At 43.4% G+C, this 24,240-nt stretch overlaps 1 long non-coding RNA gene across 1 annotated transcript in view; it reads left to right on the plus strand.

Annotated features, from left to right (window-relative positions):
- The window catches only part of LOC102168151, a 75,508-nt gene continuing 54,962 nt past the window's right edge, over positions 3,695 to 24,240 (plus strand). Inside the window, exons 1-2 of the long non-coding RNA XR_002339581.1 lie at positions 3,695 to 3,861; positions 3,974 to 4,086. This is a non-coding gene — a long non-coding RNA (uncharacterized LOC102168151). The remainder of the gene's footprint in view (positions 3,862 to 3,973; positions 4,087 to 24,240) is intronic.

Here is a 24,240-nt window from a genome sequence, read left to right on the forward strand (position 1 = left end):
CAGTAAGTTCTTGTTAATTATCTGCTTTATGTATAGTAGTGTGTATATGTTAATCCCAAACTTCTAATTTATGCCCTCCTGGCCCCTGAACCTTTCCCTTTGGTAAACATAAATTTGTATTCAAAGTCTGTGAGTCTATTTCTGTTTTAAATAAGTTCATTGGTATCATTGTTTTAGATTCCATATATGTGATATCACATGATATCTGTCTTTGACTTACTTCACTTAGTATTTTCATCTTTAGGTCCATCCATGTTGCTGCAAATGGCATTATTTCATTCTTTTTTATGGCTGAGTAGTATTCCATTTTGTATATGTACCACATGTGTCTTCAACCATTCCTCTATCGATGGACATTTTGGTTGCTTCCAGGTTCCAAGACAAACTCTTAATGTGTACCCAAACCCAATTCTCCTCTTTCAGACCTTATCTCTCCATTCTCCTCCTTGGACACTTAGAATCACAGAAGCTCCTTCCTCCCTCACCACCAGCATCTAATTAGTCATTGAGTCCTTACACTCCTCTCTGCAAAACTTTTCTCCCCTATTGGCCCTTTATACTCCATTCCCCCAATCCCATGCCAGCCCCCAGTCTTGGTCACCTTTGATCTGAATCTTTGAGCAGCCTCCTCACTGGTCTGCAGCCCTATTTTCTACCCCCAAGCCCTTCCTCAGAGCTTCTTTATCCCAGGTCTTCCTTCATAGGGGTCAACCCAAAGGATGGGGAAAGAAATTCCCTTTGCCTTTCCAAATAAATGGCAAATATTTACTTAGAAGCTAAGTGGAATATTTTCTCTAGAAGAATCAGCTTATGTCTGTAATTCAAGCCCCTCCCAAGTCATGTTTTTATCAGCCAGTGTTTGTTGTCCTCCAGGAAAAAAATATGAGTTCTGGGAAAAAGGGGTTGTTGAGTGCTTATTTCCTGGTGGTAAGATAACAGCCTCCTAAACTGACATCTTGTGACATCTCACAGGCTGGTTCCAGAAAACTCAGATACTTTAATCAAAGGGAAAATGCTCTGTCCAAAGGCAGCATCTCTTGGGAACCCAAAACAATATTTTTCACACACACCCCCAAAAAACAAAACAAAGCAAAAAACAAAATCAAAAACAAACGCCCAAACACACACACACAAACCAGAAACAAACCAAAAAAAAAAAAAAAAAAGAATAAGAAAAACTTCTCAAAAGAACAATCCCAAAAGAAAACAACAAAATGAAACCAGGCAGGACTCCTACTATCTGAACATCATTCCTTGAGTGGCCCCTGCCCTCCTTGGCTGGGAGAGATCCCAAGCAAATGAGCTTGGAGGATGGGTCCCTTCAAGGTCTACTGTCTCAGGCGAGGACAGGGTGGTGCTGGGGACCCATGGCTATGCTGCCCATGGCAGATCCACAGATGGACGTGTTCCACAAGGAGTTTCCTGACTTCTCAATCTGGGAGAGCAGTCAGGTTTCGTGAGCGCCTGGGGACAGCTCCTGGTAGTGTCTGGATTCAGAACCTCTGTGTATGAGTTGGGACCAAACCTCAGGGGGCAGAGCCACCAACAGGGCTCATGAATACAAATGGTCACCCCAGATTTCTCCTTCTCCCCTGTTCACCGGTGCCCTCACTGGTGAGGGGGAGCAGGAAGAAGTGACTGACGGTAGAGTCCTGGGCATTTGCACTCTGGTACCCTGGCTTCCCCGGGGTCATACCCTTGTGGGATTAGGACAGTCTCACTAAACAAACCAGGAATTCTCTGGCTTATTCTCACCAGCAAACAAACACTGGCAACAAAGCCCTCTTTCCTAGGGTTAGTGATTACCTGCTTCTCCTTCCTGCCTGCTATGCCCTCAGCTCTTGAGGGGCTGGTAGAGCCCGGCTGTAGGAAGGGTGCCCAGCTGTGTGGGACTGATGGGCCTCCCGGGGCGCAGGCCCTGCAGTGCTGACCTGGAAAGCCTCAGGCAAACCAGAGTGGTGTGACCCTGCACTGCAGTCCTGGGCCTGTCACCTCTTAAAGTTACGTTCTGCTGCTGGCATTATCTCTAGCGTGATGTGCCCAGCTGTCCCCAGACCCTCAGCCAGATTGTACCCCCCCAAAGGTGTCCCTGGGAGCCTGTCCCCTGACTGAAACAGCTGGGGTGTAAGGGTGGGCCTGGTTCCCCTTTCCTTGGCAGGCTCACTCCAAAGGTCCGTCTGCCTCCAGTCAGGCTCCAGGGTCCCTTCCAGTTCCCATGATGCTCCCTGTGACCCCAGCTGGCCCTTCAGTCACCTGGTCATGTCACAGATGCTCATCCCTTTTCTTACAACAGCAACAAAATTGACTGTCTCCTGGCTTCACCAATGTGACTGATGTCCATTTTTTAACCATTTAATCATTAGGTGTTTTTGCCATTGAGCCAGATGGGCATGGGACCACAGACCTCAGGGTTTGCTCTGTCCCATATCTGAGAATGACCTGGGCTTTACACACAGGCTTTCCTATCCTCTCTGAGAAACACTGCTGTCACAGATACATCCTGTCCTCCTGATGGACCAGAGCCCTGTCAAGCTCTTGACAAATCCTGCTTTGTCCATCCTTGTCCTCACTTTGAGGCTCTGACCAGCCCCCTCAGATTAGATTGGTCAAAATTCCTGCCTCCTGGAGTTCCCGTCGTGGTTCAGTGGTTAACGAATCCGACTAGGAACTATGAGGTTGCGGGTTCAATCCCTGGCCTTGCTCAATGGATTAAGGATCCGGTGTTGCCATGAGCTGTGGTGTAGGTCGCAGACGCGGCTCAGATCCTGCATTGCTGTGGCTCTGGCATAGGTCAGTGGCTACAGCTCCTATTAGACTCCTAGCCTGGGAACTTCCATATGCCGCGGGAGCGGCCCTGGAAATGGCAAACACACACACACACACAAATTCCTGCCTCCTATAAGATGATGGAAAATAGGGTGACTTCTGGCTGGTCTGCCAGAACTGTGGTTGATGAGTTGGGGCATGTTGGTTGGCAAAAGCAGCTGGGGAAGGAATAGCATATGCTAAAAGCTGAGCCCCTGAGAGCTTTCATGGGCCCCAGGGAGCCCACATGCTGTCAAACAATGGAAATTTCCACATTTCACATGAACTATAATTTCTTTACCATAAAAAATTTCGCAAGTTTTTTATGTTTTGTTTTTGAACTTGACTGTATGTAACTTTATTTTGTAATAGCTCAGCAGTCAGCCCACATCTGTAGGGATTCTTGTAAATCTTCTAATATAATTAGCAACTTATTTACAAACATAATAACACTTTTATGAATTCCAAAGTAATGAAGTTGATTTCATGTTATGTTTTATGTCAGCTTCATTAAATACCCTTGTAATTTTGTCTTGGTTTTTAGCCAATAATTGTTTCTATCAGGTCACATATATTTTCTTAGGTCCCTGAAAAACTCATTCACCTCTTTTGCCAGAGTATAGACTATCTCTGGCTGAGTGTTTTGTAATTGAAAACGCCAAACTGGCAGCTAATTGGAAACTATTGTGAGGCCAATACCTAGGAAATGGGACAAGGAGGGAAAGGTGTGGGGTGGGGGTGGGGGTTCTGTTTCCTCAGAGGCAGGTCCAGGTGGAGGGTGTTTGGGTGGAGAAGCAGGACGGTACCTGTGGGGTTGAGAGGACCCAGCTGCAGGCACTCCCACTCCCATCCATGCACACAAACCCCTGCCGGTATGCCAAGGGAGCCTGGTTGTTAAACGGAGCGCACGAGTAGGTTGTGTGGATGGACACTTTCCGAGTTTGGTAAACTAGGACCAGACTAGGGAGTCTGACCCTTGGAATGATCTGCCTCCCTCCGACTGTCGCCTGGGCGCTCCTTGCAATCCTGTTTGTTCTCACCCTGGATCAAGGCCAGGTGCGTAGGGTCAGAGTTCTGGGCGGCAAGGTGTCTTAGGTTAATTCCCCAGAAGCCAAGCCTAAGACCGGAATGCAGGTGTAACACATTTTTTACCGCACGTTCCCAGCAGAAACTGGGACAGGCGTGCCGGAAGCTTGATAGGGAAGAAGCTGAGGAGAGTGGGATTTCAGACCTGGTTCCGAGGAGGGCAGCCCCCGCCGGACCCCACGGAGGATGCTGAAGGTGAGTGGCTGGTTCCCCAGCCAAGGCAAGGGCTCTGGGCTTTTCTGCTCTTAAACCTTGTGGTCCTTGTTTTGGGCTTCCCCACTGTGCATCTAACTTTCCAGGCACTTTTGCGTGTGGAGGCTGAGAAGGCCAGCTGCCCACCAAAGAGAAGCCTCAGGGACCAGGGCAGGAAGCAATGCTCCAGTAACTAGCTGATGGGGCGGTACCCTGGCAGGGCAGCTGCATTTAGCAACTAAAAATTTTCAAAGCATGTGTTTATGTAACATGCACCAGGTACTGTGCTGTGTGTATTGATCAAAGATTATGTCATGTAATGTTCCCCTGGCAGCCCACGCCTGTGAGGGGCGGCTCAAAATATTCGGGCTGGAGCTTGGGATTTGGAGCAAGAGTATTGCAGGGGGACCTGTTTTGAGCCCCAGCTTTGCTGCCTGCTCACCTGTGACCTTTGATGAGCTCTTTGACCTCTCCAGCCTCAGTTTCTTTGTCTGTAAAATGCTGGGGATGGGGTGGGGGGAGGGAGATAGTATTACCTCGTTTAATTAAGGGACAATTAAATGAAGTAATGACTGGTCCCAGCTGAAAACAGGGCTTAGCACCAGTGAGTAACAGTTGTGCTTATTGTGTGTTTAAAAAAATTTTTAAGGGTATTTTGAATGTGAGGCAGGCTCATCTCACAGGAGGGTAAATAGTGATAGGAATTTTGAGCAGTGAAGAAAAGGTAACAGTGTCCTTGCAGTGATGAAAGGGTAATTCTACATTGGATTGGTCAGGCTTGGTGCTGGTCTGCCCAAACAGATTTTGTATGGAGGAGAGGCAGCTAAGTGGGTTTATCCTGGGTGTGGACTTCCAGATGGGTGTGATGGGGTGGGGCAGGGGGTGGGGAGGGCACATGGAGGCAGGCAGCCTGGTGAGGGTGAAGGCAGGCAAAGCTGATGCAGAAACAGGGCAGGGGTTGGGGGTTGCTGGTGGCTGAAACGGAGGTTTTCCTGTGGGAGTGAGTTGGGAGGTGAGGTGTTGGGGAGGTGGGAATTAGTGATTTGGAGGAGCTAAGTTGTGGTGCGGTCCCATTCGTGGTGCGATGGTGGGACAGTGCGGCTGAAGGAAAGGAGAATAGACAAAGTACACAGGAGATTTGAGGTGGGGGAACCTAGGAGCCAGGTGGGTTATCTGCTTCAGGCCCGGGGGCGCCGCCTCAGCACCTCTTCATGGTCTTTCTCTAACTTGGTATTCATCAGATCTGGTAAAACAATTATTGATGTCTTTTTTTTTTTTTTTTTTGTAAGAAAATTTAGAAAGCTGTACCACTTGTTGACTGAAAACAAACAAACAAACCAAATACAACCTAAAGTTGAGAATAATGTTTTGTCCGGTGGCCTTATGGAGGATTATAACCAGGAGAGAGCCCCTCAGGTATCTCTGAGGAACTGCTCCAAGGAGGCAAGGAGAGAGCCAGGGTATACAAGAGTTTTTGCTGGGGGTGGGGGTGGGTGGATGACACGTGTCAAACATCAAAAGATTACTGCTAAGCACAAGACAGACATCTTGGAGGTTCCCTGGTGGTCTAGTGATTAGGACTTGGTTTCACTGCTGTGGCCCATGTTCAGTCCCTGGTCTGGGAAGTGAGATCCCACATCAAGCTGTTCTGTGCCATGGCTGAAAAGAAAAAAAGGAACATAAAAGAAATATTTAGGAGTTCCCATTGTGGCTCAGCAGAAACAAATCCGACTAGGAACCATGACTCTTCGAGTTTGATCCCTGGCCTCACTCAGTGGGTTAAGAATCTGGCCTTGCCATGAGCTGCAGTGTAGGTCACAGATGCAGTTCAGATCGTGCGTTGTTGTGGCTGTGATGTAGGCCGGTGGCTGTAGCTCCGATTAGAGTTCTAGCCTGGGAACCTGCATATGCTGCAGGTGTGGCCCTAAAAAGACCAAAAATAAATAAATAAATAAAAATTTAAAAAAATATTTGGAGCTCCCACTGTGGTGCATGGGATTGGTGGTGTCTTGGAAGTGCTGGAGCACAGCTTCAATCCCTGGCCTGGCACAGTGGGTTAAGGATCCGGATCCGACCTTGAGCACCTGCGGCTTAGGTCAAGACTGCAGCTCAGCAGCAGCAAAAAAGCCAACAACCCAACTGAAAAATGGGCAAAAGACCTGAATAGATATTCCTCCAAAGATACACAGATGGCCAAAAAGCACATGAAAACGTGCTCAACATCACTGATTGTTAGAGAAATGCAAATCAAAACTACTATGAGGTACCACCTCATACCAGTCAGAATGGCCATCCTTAATAAGTCCACAAATAACAAATGCTGGAGGGGGTGTGCAGAAAAAGGAACCCTCCTGCACTATTGGTGGGAATGTAAGCTGGTACAAGCACTGTGGAGAACAGTATGGAGATACCTTAGAAAACTATACATAGAACTACCATATGACCCAGCAATTCCACTCTTGGGCATATATCTGGATAATACTTTTCTTGAAAAAGACACATAAACCCACAAGTTTATTGCAGCACTATTCACAATAGCCAAGACATGGAAACAACCTAAATGTCCATTGACAGATGATTGGATTAAGATGTGTTACATATACACAATGGAATACAACTTGGCCATAAAAAAAAACAAAATAATGCCATTTGCAGCAACATGGATGGAACTAGAGACTCTCATACTAAGTGAAGTAAGCCAGAAAGAGAAAGACAAAGACCATATGATATCACTAATATCTGGAATCTAATATATGGCACAAATGAACCTATTCACAGAAAAGAAAATCATGGACTTGGAGAACAGACTTGTGGTTGCCAAGGGGGAGGGGGAGGAGGAGGAGGAGGGAGTTGAATGGACTGGGAATTTGGGGTTGATAGATGCAAACTATTGCCTTTGGAATGGATAAGCAATGAGATCCTGCTTTATATGCACTGGGAACTATATCTAGTCACTTACGATGGATCATGATAATGTGAGAAAAATATATACTGTACAACAAGGGTCACCTTGCTGTATAGTAGAAAATTGACAGAACACTGTAAACTAGCTACAATGGAAAAAATAAAAAATCATTATTTAAAAAAAAAAAAAAAAAAAAAAAAAAGACTGCAGCTCTGATCTGATCCCTGGCCCAGTAGCTCCATTTGCCGTGGAGAAGGCCGAAAATGAAGAAAAAAAAAAAAAAAGAAGAAAAAATATTTCATTATCTGGTATTGTCACTGCTGTGACTCTGGTCACTTCTGTGGTTCTTGTCACTGCTGTGGTCTGAAGGTTTAATCCCTGGCCTGGGAACTTCCGAATGCTGTGGGTTGGGCCAAAAAAAGCTCCACAAAATGCCCCAAACATCTCAAGTTAATGATTTTAATGCTTTTCTATGAATGGAATGATGCAAGAGTCTGGGCTTACTCAAATCATTCCTGTGGTGCGCATCGTAACTGTGGCCAGTGTCCTGTTGTCTCCATCCTGAATTCCCCTGAGGTGGAGGAGAAGGCTGTATTTATTGGGTGATGGCTTTACGGCCTGCACTTTCCTTTGTTTGGTGAAATGGCAGGTGATGTTCTCAGTGCACAAACCTTTGCTCTTGACTCTCAAGGCTTTGCCTCTTGCCCAGACACCTCTTCAGCCCCAGCCTCCTCTTCTTACCTGTTACATGCATTTCTGAAGCCGATGTGAATCTTCCCAATGCATTCTCTTCCCATTTGACAGCCTCTCCCCCAACATTTGGTAAAGCAGCTGGAACGCCCTCTCCTTTAGCTACCAGATCTAATCAAATGATCACATACCAATGGTCCTACCCTATTAATACCTTTAGCTATCCATTCCTTCTGCTTTGTCTTCCTGACCCAGTCACAGTTCAGCTTTTACTGTCTGAGAATGAGAATAGCCTCCCCACTGCTCTCCTTGCCTCTGTTTTCATACCCTACCATGTACCCAAGCATTTCTCCCTGCTGAAGACAAAGTGGTCTTTTAACTCTAAGTTATATTCCTGTGTAGTGGGGTTAAGTGGCACTGACTTTGCAGCCAGCTTCTCCATCCACTGCCCCTACCTACCTCTCCTGCACCAGGCTGAGGTCGGCTCTAATGCACATCGAGCAGTTGCCTTCCTGCCTGGAAGGTGCTCCCTTTCCATCTCAGCCTGGTGAACCCCTTTAAAGATTAATTCATGACAACAGTGGTGGAACGTTTCCTAACCTCCTGAGAAATTAAACCTCCCACCCACTGTGTGTCCTGTAACTGATGCCCAGTCTTACTAAGGTATATTGGGAAGGAAAAGAAAAGGTAGAAATCCAGGTTTTGTGTTCTTTTTTCTTACCTTCTGTTGATGAAATTTGGCCTCTGTCTACTAGTGCCAAATTGAAATGCAGAGACAGAGTTTTGGGCAAAAGAGAAAAAGACAGCTTTTATTGCTTTGCCAGGCAAAGGAGGGTCATAGCAGTCTAATCCTTTGAAGACCTCCAGTGGAAAGAATTGGGAGGAGCTCTACATTAAAAAGGAGAAAAAGAGTTTTTTTACATAGGAATCAGGATTGGAGCAAACGGGCATTTTTCTTTCTTTGGTGGAATCTTAGTCATCAAAGCCAGGAGATCTCGGCGTGATCATGATGTGGTCTTCTGGGTTATTGCCTAGAATAACAGTATTTGTGAAAAGGGCATATTGATGAGAGAGTAAAACAAACTAGGAAAGTTCCTGCAAATCATCATGTGCTAATAATCTTCAACCCACAGGAAACTGTGCTCAGGGTGCTTAATCTTTAAGGATGATTGTGTTTAGGGTGCAATTAAGCCAGGGAGGACAAGGAAGGACTCTAAGCTGTTCAGTTTTATTTTGTCTTTTTATTTTTTGCTTCCTAGGGCCACACCCATGGCATATGGAAGCTCCCAGGCTAGGGGTGGAATCTGAGCTATAGCTGTCAGCCTATGACATAGCCACAGCAAGGTGGGATCCAAGTTGTGTCTGTGACCTATACCACAGCTCATGGCAATGCCAAATTCCCAAACCACTGAGTGAGGCCAAGAATGGGACTTGCATCCTCATGGATACTAGTAGGATTTGTTTCCACTGAGCCACTATAGGAACTCCCAAAGCTGTTCAATTTTAAACTATTCCTTTCTAAAAGAAGTATAAGGAATATAACTTTTCTCTTAGGTATATAAGATGCCTATATTAATATGTTCCCTCCCTTGACAGGGGCCCAGGATCCTGCCCCAAGGCTGTGCTATTGTCTCTTGACTCTTCCTCCCTTGTCTTTGCATCCCCTTCCTTCCCTGATCAGCAACTGTCTGAACCTGTCCCTTGGAACTCAGGGAAGGCCATACTGGCTGAATGAGGCCCATTTCTTAAAAGCAAAAAGTGGGGGACACAGAAAGGCTTTTGTGCCCGGAGCCCGACAGGGCCCTGCTTGGTTACACTTCCATTTCATTTTAATAACATTAAATGCCATTTATTTAGTATGTACTAATGACCAGTCGGTATTCAAAAGTTTTAAGTGTCTTCTTTAAGCCTCATAACTGTAACTGCACAGGACCCTGCAGGAACTCTCAGACAAGACCTTCCCCTATATCCTCTGCTTTAGCTCCTCCCTAAAGTGCCTAGATAACAGTATCTGAAGCAAGTGTCCCCCCCCCCATTGTTTTGCAAATGGGAACCACCACCACCAGGCCCTAAAAAGACAAAAAGACCAAAAAAAAAAAAAAAAAAAAGAAAGAAAAAAGAAAAAAAACTAATGAGATGCCATTGCCCAAGGTCAGAACACTGGAAAGTGATAGAACTAGGGTTCAATAAAATTCAGGTCTGCTTGAGAAAGTTGTGGGGGTTTTTTGTTTGTTTGTTTGTTTTGTCTTTTTGCTTTTCTAGGGCCGCTCCCGCGGCATATGGAGGTTCCCAGGCTAGGGGTCTAATCGGAGCTGTAACCACCGGCCTACGCCAGAGCCACAGCAACGTGAGATCCAAGCTGCATCTGCAAACTTCACCACAGCTCACAGCAACACCGGGTCCTCAACCCACTGAGCAAGGCCAGGGATCGAACCCTCAACCTCATGGTTCCTAGTCGGATTCGTTAACCACTGCACCACAACGGGAACTCCAAGAAAGTTGTATTGATACACTTAATGCCACTGTCATCAGAAAGTTTTGCGGGGTGCATTGGTAACTTGATGTGAATTTAGTTTAGGAGTTTGTGGTTTCAGGTCTTACACTGAAGTCTTTAAGCCATTTTGGGTTAATGTTTGTGTATGCTTTAAGGTAGTGGTCTAGTTTCATTCTTTTGCATGTGACTGTCCAGTTTTCCCAACACCATTTATAAAAGAGACAGTCCTTTTCCCATTATATATTCTTGGCTCCTTTATCACAAATTAATGGACCACAAAGTCACGGGTTTATTTCTGGGCACTCTGTTCTGCTGATCTCTGTGTCTTCTTTTATGCCAGTACCATACTGGGTTGACTACTATAACTTAGAGATTTAATTCTAAATTAGGGATTGAAATGTCTCCAGTTTTGCCTCCAGTTCTTTCTTAAGATTGCTTTGGCTATTTGGGATCTTTTATGATTCCACACTGAAATTTTAGAATTTTAGGATTATTCTATTTCTGTGAAAAATGCAGTTGGAATTTTGATAGAGATTTCATTGAATCTTAGATAGCTTTTGGGAGTCTGGACATTTAAACAATATTCTGCCAATCCATAAGCCCAGAATATCTTTTTATATTTATCTTTCAAATATCTAAAATATATTTGCTTCTATCATCTTTAGTTTCTTTCATCAGTCTCTTACAGTTTTCAGTGTCTACCTTTTTGACTTCCTCAGTTAAATTTATTTCTAGGTATTTTATCCTTTTTGATGCAATTGTAAGTGGGATTGTGTTCTTCATTTCTCTTTCTGATAGTGTATTATTGATGTGTAGAAACGCATCCAATTTTTTTGCATATGGATTTTGTATCCTGGAACTTTACTGAATTTGCTTTAACAGGTTTTGGGGAGTCTTTAGGGCTTAATATCATAATACAATGTCTTCTATAGATAGTGACAGTTTTACTTCTTTTCCAGTATGGATGCCCTTTCTTTCTTTGAGCTGAGTGAACAAGCATTATTTATTTCTTTTGAGGTTCATATTTATTTATTTTTTTAAATTTTTTATTTTATTTATTTATTTATTTATTTATTTTGTCTTTTTGCCATTTCTTGGGCCACTCCTGCGGCATATGGAGGTTCCCAGGCTAGGGGTCTAATCGGAGCCACAGCAATGCGGGATCCGAGCCGCGTCTGCAACCTACACCACAGCTCACGGCAACGCCGGATCGTTAACCCACTGAGCAAGGGCAGGGACCGAACCCGCAACCTCACGGTTCCTAGTCGGATTCGTTAACCACTGCGCCACGACGGGAACTCCTAGTTTTTTATTCTTCAGTTTGTTAATGTGGTGTATCACACTGACTGATTTGTGGATACTGAAGAATCCTTGTATCCCTGGGATAAATCCTGCTTGACCATGGTGTATGATCCTTCTCATGTGTTGTTGGATTTGGTTTCTTAGTATTTTGCTGAGGATTTTTGCTTCCATGTTCATCAGTGATACTGGCCTGTAATTTTCTTTTTTGTGTGGTATCTGTGGTTTTGGTATTAGGGTGATGGTGGCCTCATAGAATAAGCTTGAGAGTTTTCCTTCCTCTGAAAATTTTTTGGAAGATTTTCAGAAGGATAAGTACTAACTCTTTTCTAAATGTTTGATAGAGGAGTTCCCATTATGGCTCAGTGGTTAATGAACCACCCAGTATCCATGAGGATGCAGGTTTGATCCCTGATCTCACTCAGTGGGTTAAGGATCCAGCTTTGCCGTGAGCTGTGGTGTAGGTGGCAGATGTGGCTCAGATCTGGCATTGCTGTGGTGTAGGCCAGTGACTGAAGCTCTAGTTCGACCCTCAGCCTGGGAATCTCCATATGCTGTGGGTGCAGCCTTAAAAAGACCAAAAAAAGAAAAGAAAAAATTGATAGAATTCACCTGTGAAGCCATCAGGTTCTGGACTTTTGTGTTTTGGAAGTTTTTCATCACAGTTTCAATTTCAGTACTTGGATTCGTCTGTTCATATTTTCCATTTCTTCCTGATTCAGTCTTGGAAGACTATACCTGTATAAGAATTTGTCCATTTCTTCTAGGTGGTCTATTATATTGGCATATAATTGCTTGTAGTAGTCTCTTATAATCCTTTATATTTCTGTGGTGTCAGTTGTAACTTCTTTTTCATTTCTAATTTATTGATTTGAGCCCTTTCCTTTTTTTTCTTGATCAGTCTGGCTAAAAGTTTTATCAATTTTGTTACCTTTTCAAAGAACCAGGTTTTAGTTTCATTTATTGCTGCTCTGATCTTTATGACTTCTTTCCTTCTACTAACCTTGGGTTTTGTTTATTCCTTCTCTAGTTGCTTTAGTATAAGGTTATGTTGTTTATTTGAGGTTTTTTTTTTTTTTTTTTTTTTTTTTTTCTGAGGTAACCTCGTATTTCTATAAATAACCTCTGAGAACTGCTTTTGTTCTGTCCCACGGGTTTTGGATCATCATACTTTCATTGTCATTTATCTCTAGGTTTTTTGTTTTTGGCTTTGTAGGGCTGTCCCCTTTGGCATATGGAAGTTCCCAGGCTAGGGGTCAAATCAGAGCTCCAGCTGCCAGCCTACACCACAGCTCATGGCAATGCCAGATCCTTAACCCACTGAGCAAGGCCAGGAATTGAACCCACATCCTGATGGATACTAGTCAGTTTCATTACTGCTGAGCCACAGTGGGAACTCTTATCTCCAGGTATTTTTTTATTTTCCTATTTTATTTCTTCATTAATCCATTGGCTGTTTAGTGGCATATTTTTTTTTAGCCTCCTGGTGTTTGTGTGTTTTGCTGTTTTTGTCTTGTAGTTGATTTTTAGTCCCATGGTGTTATGGTCAGGAAAGGTACTTGATATGATTTCAATTTTCCTAAATTTATTGAGGCTTGATTTGTGGCCCAAGATATGATCTATCCTGGAACATATCCCAAGTGCACTTGAAAAGAATGTATATTTGATGCTTTTGGATGGCATGTTCTATAAATATCAATTAAGTCTATCTGGCCTAGTGCGTCATTTAAGGCCTTTTTTTCCTTATTGATTTTCTGTCTGGATGATCTATTGATATAAGTGGGGTGTTAAAGTCCCCCACTATTGTTATGTTACTATCAATTTCTCCTTTTATGGCTGTCACCATTTGTCTTTATATTGTGGTGCTCCTATGTTGGCTACATATATATTTACAGTTGTTTTATCTTGTATTGCTCCTTTGATCATTAGTGTCCTTCTTTGTCTCTTGTAACCATCCTTATTTTAAAATCTATATTGTCTGATATGAGTATTGCTACTCGAGCTTTATTTTGATTTCCATTTACATGGGTACCTTCTTCTATCCCCTCACTTTCTGTATGTGTGCTTAGTTCTGAAGTGGGTCTCTTGTAGACAGCATATACATGGGTCTTATTTTTGCATCTGTTCAGCCAGTCTAAATCTTTTGGTTGAAGTGTTTAATCCATTCACATTCGATGTCATTATCAATATGCATGTACTTATTGCCGTTATCTTAATTGTTTGGGATTTATTATTTTAGGTCTTTTTTCTTCCTTTTTTGTTCTCTTGTGATTTAATGACTATCTTTAGTGTTGTATTTGGTTTGATTTTGTGTGTGTGTGTGCGTGTATCTATTGTAGTTTTTTGGTTTGTGGTTCCCATTAGATTTTCTCACAGCAGTCTATATATGTACAGAATTCTTTTAGGTTGCTGGTCTGTTACTTTCAAATACATTTTCAATATTTTACGTTTGTACTATCCTCTTTTCATGATTGATTGCTAGTTTTGATGTATTTGTCTGTGGGTTATTTCCTTCTTTTGTTTTTTTGTCTTTACTGGTAAGCTTTCCCATTTGTAAATTTTCTTGTTTCTAACTGTGGCCTTCCCTCCCCCACCACCCCCCACCTAGAGAAGTTCTTTCAATGGTTGTTATAAAGCTGATTTGGTGGTGCTGAATTCTTTTAGCTTTTACTAAAGGAAAAGATTTGATTTCTCTGTCATAGCTGAATGAGAGCATTGCCGGGTAGAGTATTCTTGGTTCTAGGTTTTTTCCTTTCATCACTTTAAATATATGTTGCCACTCCCTTTGGGCCTGCAGAGTTTCTGCTGAAAAATCTTCTGATAACCTTACTGGGGGAGGGGGTTCCCTTATATGTTATTTGTTGACTTTCTTTTGTTGCTTTTAATATCCTTTCTTTGTCTTTAATTTTTGTCATTTTGATGACTATGTAGCTTAGTGTGTTGCTCTTTGGATTTATCCTGTGTTGGACTCTCTATGCTTCTTGGACTTGAGTGAGTGTTTTCTTTTCTATGGTAGGGAAGTTTTTGGCTATAATCTCCTTAAATATTTTCTCAGGCCCTTTCTCTCTCTATTCTCCTTTGGGACCCAATGATGTGAATGTTGGTACTTTTACTGTTGTCCCAAAATCTCTTAGACTGTCCTTATTTCTTTTCATTCTTTCCTCTTTATTCTTTTTCATGGAAGTGATTTCCACCACTCTGTCTTCCAGTTCACTTACTCATTCTTCCACTTAAATATTCCAGAAGGAATCATAGTGGAATAACTTTTCATTTCAGTTATTGTAATGTTCATCTGTGCTCTTTGAATCTCCTGGCTCTTTGGTAAATATTTCTCTTTTTTTTCTTTTTTTTCTTTTTTTTTTATTTTCCCACTGTACAGCAAGGGGGTCAGGTTATCCTTACATGTATACATTACATTTTTCCCCCAGCCTTTCTTCTGTTGCAACATGAGTATCTAGACAAAGTTCTCAATGCTATTCAGCAGGATCTCCTTGTAAATCTATTCTAAATTGTGTCTGATAAGCCCAAGCTCCCGATCCCTCCCACTCCCTCCCCCTCCCTTCAGGCAGCCACAAGTCTCTTCTCCAAGTCCATGCTTTTCTTTTCTAAGGAGATGTTCATTTGTGCTGGATATTAGATTCCAGTTATAAGTGATATCATATGGTATTTGTCTTTGTCTTTCTGGCTCATTTCACTCAGTATGAGATTCTCTAGTTCCATCCATGTTGCTGCAAATGGCATTATGTCATCCTTTTTATGGCTGAGTAGTATTCCATTGTGTATGTATACCACATCTTCCGAATCCAATCATCTGTCGATGGACATTTGGGTTGTTTCCATGTCCTGGCTATTGTGAATAGGGCTGCAATGAACATGCGGGTGCATGTGTCTCTTTTAAGTAGAGTTTTGTCCGGATAGATGCCCAAGAGTGGGGTCATGTGGAAGTTCTGTGTATAGATTTCTAAGGTATCTCCAAACTGTCCTCCCTAGTGGCTGTACCAGTTTACATTCCCACCAACAGTGCAGGAGGGTTCCCTTTTCTCCACAGCCCCTCCAGCACTTGTTATTTGTGGACTTATTAATGATGGCCATTCTGACTGGTGTGAGGTGATATCTCATGGTAGTTTTGATTTGCATTTCTCTTATAACCAGCGATGTTGAGCATTTTTTCATGTGTTTGTTGGCCATCTGTATATCTTCTTTGGAGAAATGTCTATTCAGGTCTTTTGCCCATTTTTCCATTGGTTGATTGGCTTTTTTGCTGTTGGGTTGTATAAGTTGCTTATATATTCTAGAGATTAAGCCCTTGTCCGTTGCATCATTTGAAACTATTTTCTCCCATTCTGTAAGTTGTCTTTTTGTTTTCTTTTGGGTTTCCTTTGCTGTGCAAAAGCTTTTCGGTTTGATGAGGTCCCATGGGTTTATTTTTGCTCTAATTTCTATTGCTTTGGGAGACTGACCTGAGAACATATTCATGATGTTGATGTCAGAGAGTGTTTTGCCTATGTTTTCTTCTAGGAGTTTGATGGTGTCCTGTCGTATATTTAAGTCTTTCAGCCATTTGGAGTTTATTTTTGTGCATGGTGTGAGGGTGTGTTCTAGTTTCATTGCTTTGCATGCAGCTGTCCGGGTTTCCCAGCAATGCTTGCTGAATAGACTTTCCTTTTCCCATTTTATGTTCTTGCCTCCCTTGTCAAAGATCAATTGACCATAGGTGTCAGGGTTTATTTCCGGATTCTCTATTCTGTTCCATTGGTCTGTCTGTCTGTTTTGGTACCAGTACCACACTGTTTTGATGACTGTGGCTTTGTAGTATTTCTTGAAGTCTGGGAGAGTTATGCCTCCTGCTTGGTTTTTGTTTCTCAGGATTGCTTTGGCGATTCTGGGTCTTTTGTTGTTCCATATAAATGTTTGGATTGTTTGTTCTAGTTCTGTGAAAAATGTCATGGGTAATTTGATAGGGATTGCATTGAATCTGTAGATTGCTTTGGGTAGGATGGCCATTTTCACAATATTGATTTTCCCAATCCAGGAACATGGAATATCTTTCCATTTCTTTACATCTTCTTTGATTTCTTTGATTAAAGTTTTATAGTTCTCGGCATATAGGTCCTTTACCTCCTTGGTCAGGTGTATTCCGAGGTATTTGATTTTGTGAAGAGCAATTTTAAAAGGTATTATATTTTTGTATTCCTTTTCTAATATTTCATTGCTGGTATACAGAAATGCAACTGACTTCTGAATGTTAATCTTATATGGTAAATATTTCTTGTATCTTCTCAATCTGTGTCTCTTTTTCCAAGAGCTTGGATCATCCTATTATTACTCTAAATGCTTTTTCAGGTAGATTGTCTATCTCTTCTTCATTTAGTTGTTTTTGTGGGTTTTTAATCTTTTTCCTTCATCTGAAATATATTTTTCTGTCACCTCATTTTGTTGAACTTCCTGTGTTTGCAGTCTCCATTCCACAGGCTGCAGGACAGTAGTTTCTCTTGCTGCTTGTTTCTGCCCCTTGTTTAGTGAAGTTGGTCCCGGGACTTGTGCAGCCTTCCTGGTAGGAGGGACTAGTGCCTGCTCACTGGTGGTTAGAGCTGGATCTTGTCCCTCTGATGGTCAAGGCTGTGCAAGGAATGTGTTTAGAAGTGGCTGTGAGCTTAGGACTTTAGATAGACTGTCTGGGTTTAATATTTTTTGGTGTGAGGGCTGTTTTTATTTATTTTTTTTTTAGGGCCGTACCCATGGCATATGGAGGTTCCCATGTTAGGGGTCATATGGAGCTGCAGCTGCCTGCCTATGCAATAGCCACAGTAATGCCAGATCTGAGACACATCTGCGACCTACACCACAGCTCATGACAATGCCAGGTCTGTAACCCACTGAGTAGGGCCAGGATTCTAACCCCCATCCTCACAGATACTAGTTGGGTTCATTACTGCTGAGCCACAGTGGGAACTCCTGAGGGCTGTTTTTAATGTAGATGCATCATGCCTCTTTCCTCAGTGTATGCTGCTGTTATCTCCTTGATAGGAAATGTGACTAATGTTGTGGTGACCAGAACCTGAACTGGGTATTGAGTGGAGCCTCCTCTTTGCTCTGTGGTTGTCACTGCCCTGTCAGGGGCAGGGTCTAGTTCCCTAGTTATTGGGCTAGGAGCCCCCAAATCTGTTTCCGAACTGTGTTTCTGCCCTGTGGTGAGATGTAGGAGGGATTGAAGCACTCCCATTAGGAAAATAATCCCTGGAAATTCCTCCACTGGAGCTGTTCGCCTGTGAGTGTGCTCTGTTGTGTCACCTTTCACCCATTGTGTGAGTTCACAAAGTATACTGTTGCCACTGTTATGCTGGAAATTTGCTCTGGTGTCTCTCAGGCATTGTTTTCACCAGGTCATCAGTGTAGATCCACTGAGGTAGGTCCCAGGACAGCAATAATTGTGCCCCTGGGCCTGCCTGCTGTGGGAGCTATGGAGGCAGCTCAGACTCTAGCCTGGACCAACCTCCATTTGTACGTGTCCATAAAGCCCACAGATGCTAAAGCCAGACCCATCTCAGCTATGGGAGCCCTTATTGTCTCTTGGGATATTCTACAGGCACCAGATTTACAAAGCCAGCGGTGGAGGTATAAATCTGTGGATCCTGCAGCCAGGCAGAGATTTCAGCTCTTCTTCCTTGGTTGCAGGGACCCTGGGTCTTAGCTATAGTTTCAGCCCCACCACGGCATGTGTGCAACCCGCTGGAGGTGACTCCAGAGGTAGCAGGAGCACAGAAGTCTATTCAGGTGGGAGGTGGGAGGTGGGGCCATCAGGTGCACAGGGCTCATTCCTGTAGGAGGGAGCCAAACTGGGGCTGGGGCAAGAGAGCCCACCCAGACAGGTGCCCCTCCTAGGGTCTGCAAAAGCAGAGGTGTCTGTGGGGGGAAAGCTGCAATGGCAGCCCTGCCTCTTGCACAGCACTTAAATTTGTAAATGGCACTTAGCCTCTGTGGCAGCCTAGGTCTCCACCCTGACCGTTCCAGTTTGCAGGGCTCCATCATTCAGTTTCTCCAGGCTGCCTCTGCACAGCTGACTGCAGTTCTTCCCCTGGGTCTGTTCTCTAAGCCCACGTTCCAGCTCCCAGGTCCTCCCCTCCCCCCATATCAGTGGGCACATGTCTCAGGCTAGAGCATGCAGGGCAGTGGCATGGACCATCTGTGTAGATCTCATTCTGTCCTGTCTGCTACAGACCAGCTGCTATGTTGTCCTCCAAACCGCCAATGCTACTTTCCTGCCCCAGCTGATCGCCCTGCTCCTGAGAGAGCTCTTCCTGCCCCAGGTGATCTCCCAGCTAATGAGGGAGCGCCCTCTGTGTGGGAACCTCTCCCCCTCTTCAGCTCCCTCCCTGACACAGATCTTGACCTGCTTCCACTTCTCTCTCTTTTTTTTTCCTTCTCCCTTTTTTCTCTTTATCCTACCAGTTATGTGGAAATCCCTCTTGTCCTTTCAGGTGTTTGAGTTCTTCTGCCAGTGTTTAGTAGGTGTCCTTAAGGGTTGCTCCATTTGTAGATATGTTCTTGATGTGTCTGTGGGAAGAGGTGAGCTCCATGTCCTCCTACTCTGCCATCTTGTCTTCCTTGTCTGGATAACTTAATTTTTTTTCTTGCCTAACTGCTCTGGTTAAGAGATCCAAAACTATGTTGAATCAAAGTGTCAAGAGTGGGCATCCTTGTCTTGTTCCTGATCTTGCAGAAGTAGCTTTCAGTTTTCACTGCTGGGTATGGTGTTAGCTGTGGATTTACCATGTGTGACCTTTTCATTGTGGAGGTACCTTCCCTCAACTCACTTAATTGAGAGGTTTTATTTTTTAACATAAATGGATGTTGACTTTTATCAAATGCTTTTCCTGCATCTGCTGACGTAGTCATGATTTTTTATCCTTCACTTCATTAATGTGGTGTATCAAATTGATTTTGGTATCAGGGTAATTCTGGCCTTGTAAAATGAGTTTGGAAGTGTCCCCTTCTCTCATCTAATTTTTGGTAGAGTTTCAGAAGGATTCATATTAATTCCTCTTTGAATGTTTAAGAGAGTTCACTAGCAAAGCTCTCTGGTCCTGGGCTTTTGTTTGTTTGGAAATTTTTGATTATTGAGTCAATCACCTTACTAGTAATCGGTTCAGATTTTCTGTTTGATCATGATTCAGTCTTGATAGTTTGTATGTTTCCAGGAATTAATCGGTTTCTTCTAGGTTGTCCAATTTGTTGGTATAATGTTTATTGTTACTGTTATTATAGGTGAGGTAAATGAGAGTCAGAGAAATTGTGCCAGGTTTGTCTACCTCTAAAGGTCATGCGTTTTCTAATGGGTAATCTTACATTGTCTATTCATCTGTGTGGGTCTCTCTGTGTAATTGGGATTAGCTGAACTTGGGCAGGGTATAAACTGGGCTTTCCTGATAATCTGGAGAGGGCCTGGGGCAGGAGTCCCACATATTCCTACCCCCATCTGTGTCATTTACCTCATGCTCTTCACAAACCGAAGCTTAGATGAGGCCTGCAGTCACAGAGCAGTGTCTTGGGGCATTTAGGCCATTGATGCTGGAATCAACAAGGACAATGAAGCAGATGTTGATTGGGAAGTTTGTGGAGATCACCAGAAGAATTTCTATAAAAGGAGCCAAAGGCAAAACACTAAAGATTTACTAATAACCTCTGTGGTATCATCTCAATTTGTAATGTGTTAATTTCACTGTTAAAAATTTTTTTAAAGATCTCTTTAGAAAAAAAGAGAACAAGAGGTTACATTAGAGATGTAGGCACTTCCGAGATAATTGGGGGGGGGATCTGTGTTACTATTAAACAAGTGGATACCTAGGGTTTGGAATGCTGTTTCCTGTGACAGCTTCCTCACGCTGTGTTTCAAACAACTACATGGAAGTGACAGGGAAGAGCTCTGAAACACTGCACAGGTAATTTAAAAAGGGGAGGTGGTGATGCCAAGGAAAGACCTTGCTATCCAAGGGCATGTGAAGAATTGGATGGAATGGGTAGAACTGTCTCCTAAGCTATGAGTGAAATGATCCATAGTCTATATCCCTCTATTCTATATGGTCTGACTTAAAATATTAGACTATAGGCACACATCTAAGTCTTCATCTCTTGAAGTTTAAACATTCACGTTATCCACACCTTTTCTTTAGGATCTTCTCATTGAGAAAGTGGGGATCACTCTGTACTTGGGGCTGTCTCACTATTAAGCCCGAGGTAACTCATGAGCCTGGTGCCCGACTTGCACTTATTTGCCTTTTCTAACGTGTTCTTTTTTTATGGCTAAGTCTGATCCTAAGCCTGTTCATTTCATCTTTTTTTCCAGATAATGAGTTCTGAGGGCAGGGCAGTCTTGTTTTCCGTTAGAACCCTCCTGATTGAGTTTTGTCTTCCTAAGGTGCTGAAAAGTTTATTCATTTGTCTTCTCATTTTCCTTGTTTGCAGGATGTTAAGACTAAAGAAGGTGATCTATAAGGATCCATACTGGCTTCAATTTTGTTCTTGAATTTTTGTGCTTTGACTTGTCAAGTGTATGTGTTGCTTTAAAAAATTTTTCTGGCCCTTAGTGGGGGGTGGAAGTGGGGGGAGAATGGGAATCAGGAGATGCTTTCCTCTTAGAGGGAGAGAAGAGAGTATGTTCCTGACTTCCCATGGCACTGTGCAACTCTGGGTAAAACAAAACCTGAGACATATGTTGACTTTTTTTTTTTTTTTTTTTTTTTGTCTTTTTGCCTTTTCTAGGGCCACTCCTGCGCCATATGGAGGTTCCTAGGCTAGGGGTCAAATCGGAGCCGTAGCTGCTGGCCTACACCACAGCCACAGCAACGTGGGATCCGAGCCTTGTCTGCGACCTACACCACATCTCACAGGAACACTGGCTCCTTAACCCACTGAGCGAGGCTGGGGATTGAACCCGCAACCTCATGCTTCCTAGTCAGATTCGTTAACCACTGTGCCATGATGGGAACTCTGCCTTTTTTTAAAAAAATTCCACTAACAAAAAGTCTGTTCTGGAGTTCCCGTCGTGGCGCAGTGGTTAACGAATCCGACTAGGAACCATGAGGTTGCGGGTTCGGTCCCTGCCCTTGCTCAGTGGGTTAACGATCAGAGCTGTGGTGTAGGTTGCAGACGCGGCTCGGATCCTGCGTTGCTGTGGCTCTGGCGTAGGCTGGTGGCTACAGCTCCGATTGGACCCCTAGCCTGGGAACCTCCATATGCCGCGGGAGCGGCCCAAGAAATAGCAAAAAGACCAAAAAAAAAAAAAAAAAAAAAAGTCTGTTCTGTCTATTCATCCATCCAGCTCTTCCTATAAACAAGATTTACTAAGCACCAAAACACCAAACACTATGCTACGTGCCTGGAACTCAAAGATGAGTAAGGCAGGGACCATGCCCCCCAGAAGGTTCAGCTCCTAAGTCAAAGAGAGACAAACACTGGCCATTGGTCTGGTCTCAGGACAAAGAAGACTCTTAACTCTGTGGGGAATGATAGAGGAGCAGAATGGAAAACCTTACCCCGGAGGGTCTATTTGAGGCTATTATTGGGGAAGAGCTAAGAATTTCCCAGCTGAGCTAGGAACCGTGGCCAGAACATTTTAGGGGAGGAAATTATGCGTGAGCTGGAAGGTAAGAAGAAACACAGTATGTTCCAGAAATTACACCTGGGTTTTTTGGCATTACACCTGGAGAAGATGCTGTGTGAGGCTGGAAAGAGCGACACAGCAGAACCATGAAAAGATGGAGCCTGAAAAGCAAATGTGGGCAGTATGGTCATAATAGCAGGACCCCAGCAGGCCCTTCTTGCTGCCAATGTTGCCCCCTAGTGGCTTAGCAGGAGATGGGCGGGGGCAGCTGGAAACCAAGTTGAAAGAAAGGTCCCACACAGGTGGACAGACTGGGAGGTGGGTGCCAGCAGCAGACCCAGGAAGTCTGTGGCACAACCACTGGGATAGGAGTGTCATGTGAGCACAGGAAAGATGCCCTGCCCACAGATTCTTCTGTCATGGGCTGAGTTGCCAGATTCCAGAGGGTTTTTTGGTTTGTGTTAAGTTGTGTTAACATGCATTCTGTTCAGGAAAGAGGGACATGTTTACCTTTTTTAGGTGTTTCTCTACATGGTTAGAGCAAATGCATGTGCTGTGGGGAGAGAAAGGCAGGCTTCAAAGCTAACTCAGATGAGGGCATAAGAGGAGAGAAACTGATTAAGAAGCAGTACTCTGCGTTCAAGGTCCAGGGAGCTTTGAAGTGGGCATTTAGGGAGGGGGAAGCTTGAGGTGCTGGAGTAGGGAGGCAAGGATGAGGAGGGGGAGGAAAAACTCTGAAGTTAGCAAGGTCTAGAAAACAGAAGTGCATTGCTGTACAAGCTGGCCTCTAGGAAGCCTGTCATCCAGGTTTTCCTAAGAGCGGTTGGCTATAGTTGGTGATTGGTACACACTGCAGAGAATATGGGCTTTGGAGTCCAAGGCTAGACTTGGAGCACCATCTGTTTGGTCAGCCTTAAGATCCTGAGTGCATTGTTCGACGTCTCTGAGCTGTGAGTCTGTATATGGTTGTGATGTTTATTTCTTAAGAGTTTTATAAGGATCTAAGGACCCAAAGTGAATATTCCATAGATGGGATGCATTTGTTATCCTTTGTACACCCTGCATCAGCATGGCCCCTGGTGGTGATGAGAAACCTCTTGGGCATGCAGAGAAGGGCCTCGCCCCAGCAACATGGGCAGCCAAAGATTTCTAGTCACAATTCTAGATGTGGAACTTAGAGTTCCTTCCCTGGGATTTGATGCCAGCTGGGTAATTCGGGTGTTTGTAAGTCTTTATTAAACATCAGGCAAAACCCATGCTGACTGACCTATAGAGAAGAGTGGCTGCCTTTTTGTTCTTTAAATGCTCATGTAGAATTGTTTTCTGTTGTCAGAATCTCAGTACCCTTGAGTATCTTCATTTAAATATTCTCTTTTGGGGTCGTTCATTTAAAACTACGGTCTCCTTTCTGGAAGCATACAGAACCAACTCCAGAGAAATTTCTATTAATTCATAAAAAAGCCATCACTAGTCAACAGGCTTTTTCTGGTGTTAATCTAAACTTCAGGAAAAACAATTTCCTATAGGGACAGGATCCAGGTGTGTACTTACTAGTTTAACAGTTAAGATTCTTCTAGCAAAGGGAGCCTGGACTGAGTCAAAGCGTAGGTCTCATTCAGTGTTTAAACAAATGCTCTGGGGGATAAACCACTTGTGGTTGCTTGGTTATTCAGGCTGTTGTTTCAAAAAGACTGTGCACAGTCTAAGCTGATGAGGTGGCTAGAGTGAGAAACACTTGATCTGTTTGTTTTACTTTCAGCTTGACTTTTATTTTTGTGTGTGAGAATTCCCACTACATCTCTCTCCACATCATTCTGTAAGGATTCTAATTTTAACAAATGCATAAATGTATAAATAAGTCATGTAAGTGGGGGATAATTCTCACTAAAAAATGTTCAAGAAAAGACAATTCTAGTCATACTTTCCTGACACGTAAAATGATAAAACCATCATCACAAGGAATAAATGTTTAAGAACTGGGTTTTGAATGTCCACTGAATTCTAATATTAAGCTATGCTTTCTGATCTGTGTAAAACCATTAGCAGTTGGGAGAAAATAACTATAATCTAAAAATAATTGTTCACTTTGAATTTAGAGGTGGGCTTTTATCCTTCCATGGAGATAGAACTGGTTTAGGCTGTTGAAAAATGAAGTTGCCCTTCTAAAGT

Source organism: Sus scrofa, chromosome 16 (assembly GCF_000003025.6).
Source record: "Sus scrofa isolate TJ Tabasco breed Duroc chromosome 16, Sscrofa11.1, whole genome shotgun sequence".
Taxonomy (NCBI): Eukaryota; Metazoa; Chordata; class Mammalia; order Artiodactyla; family Suidae; genus Sus; species Sus scrofa.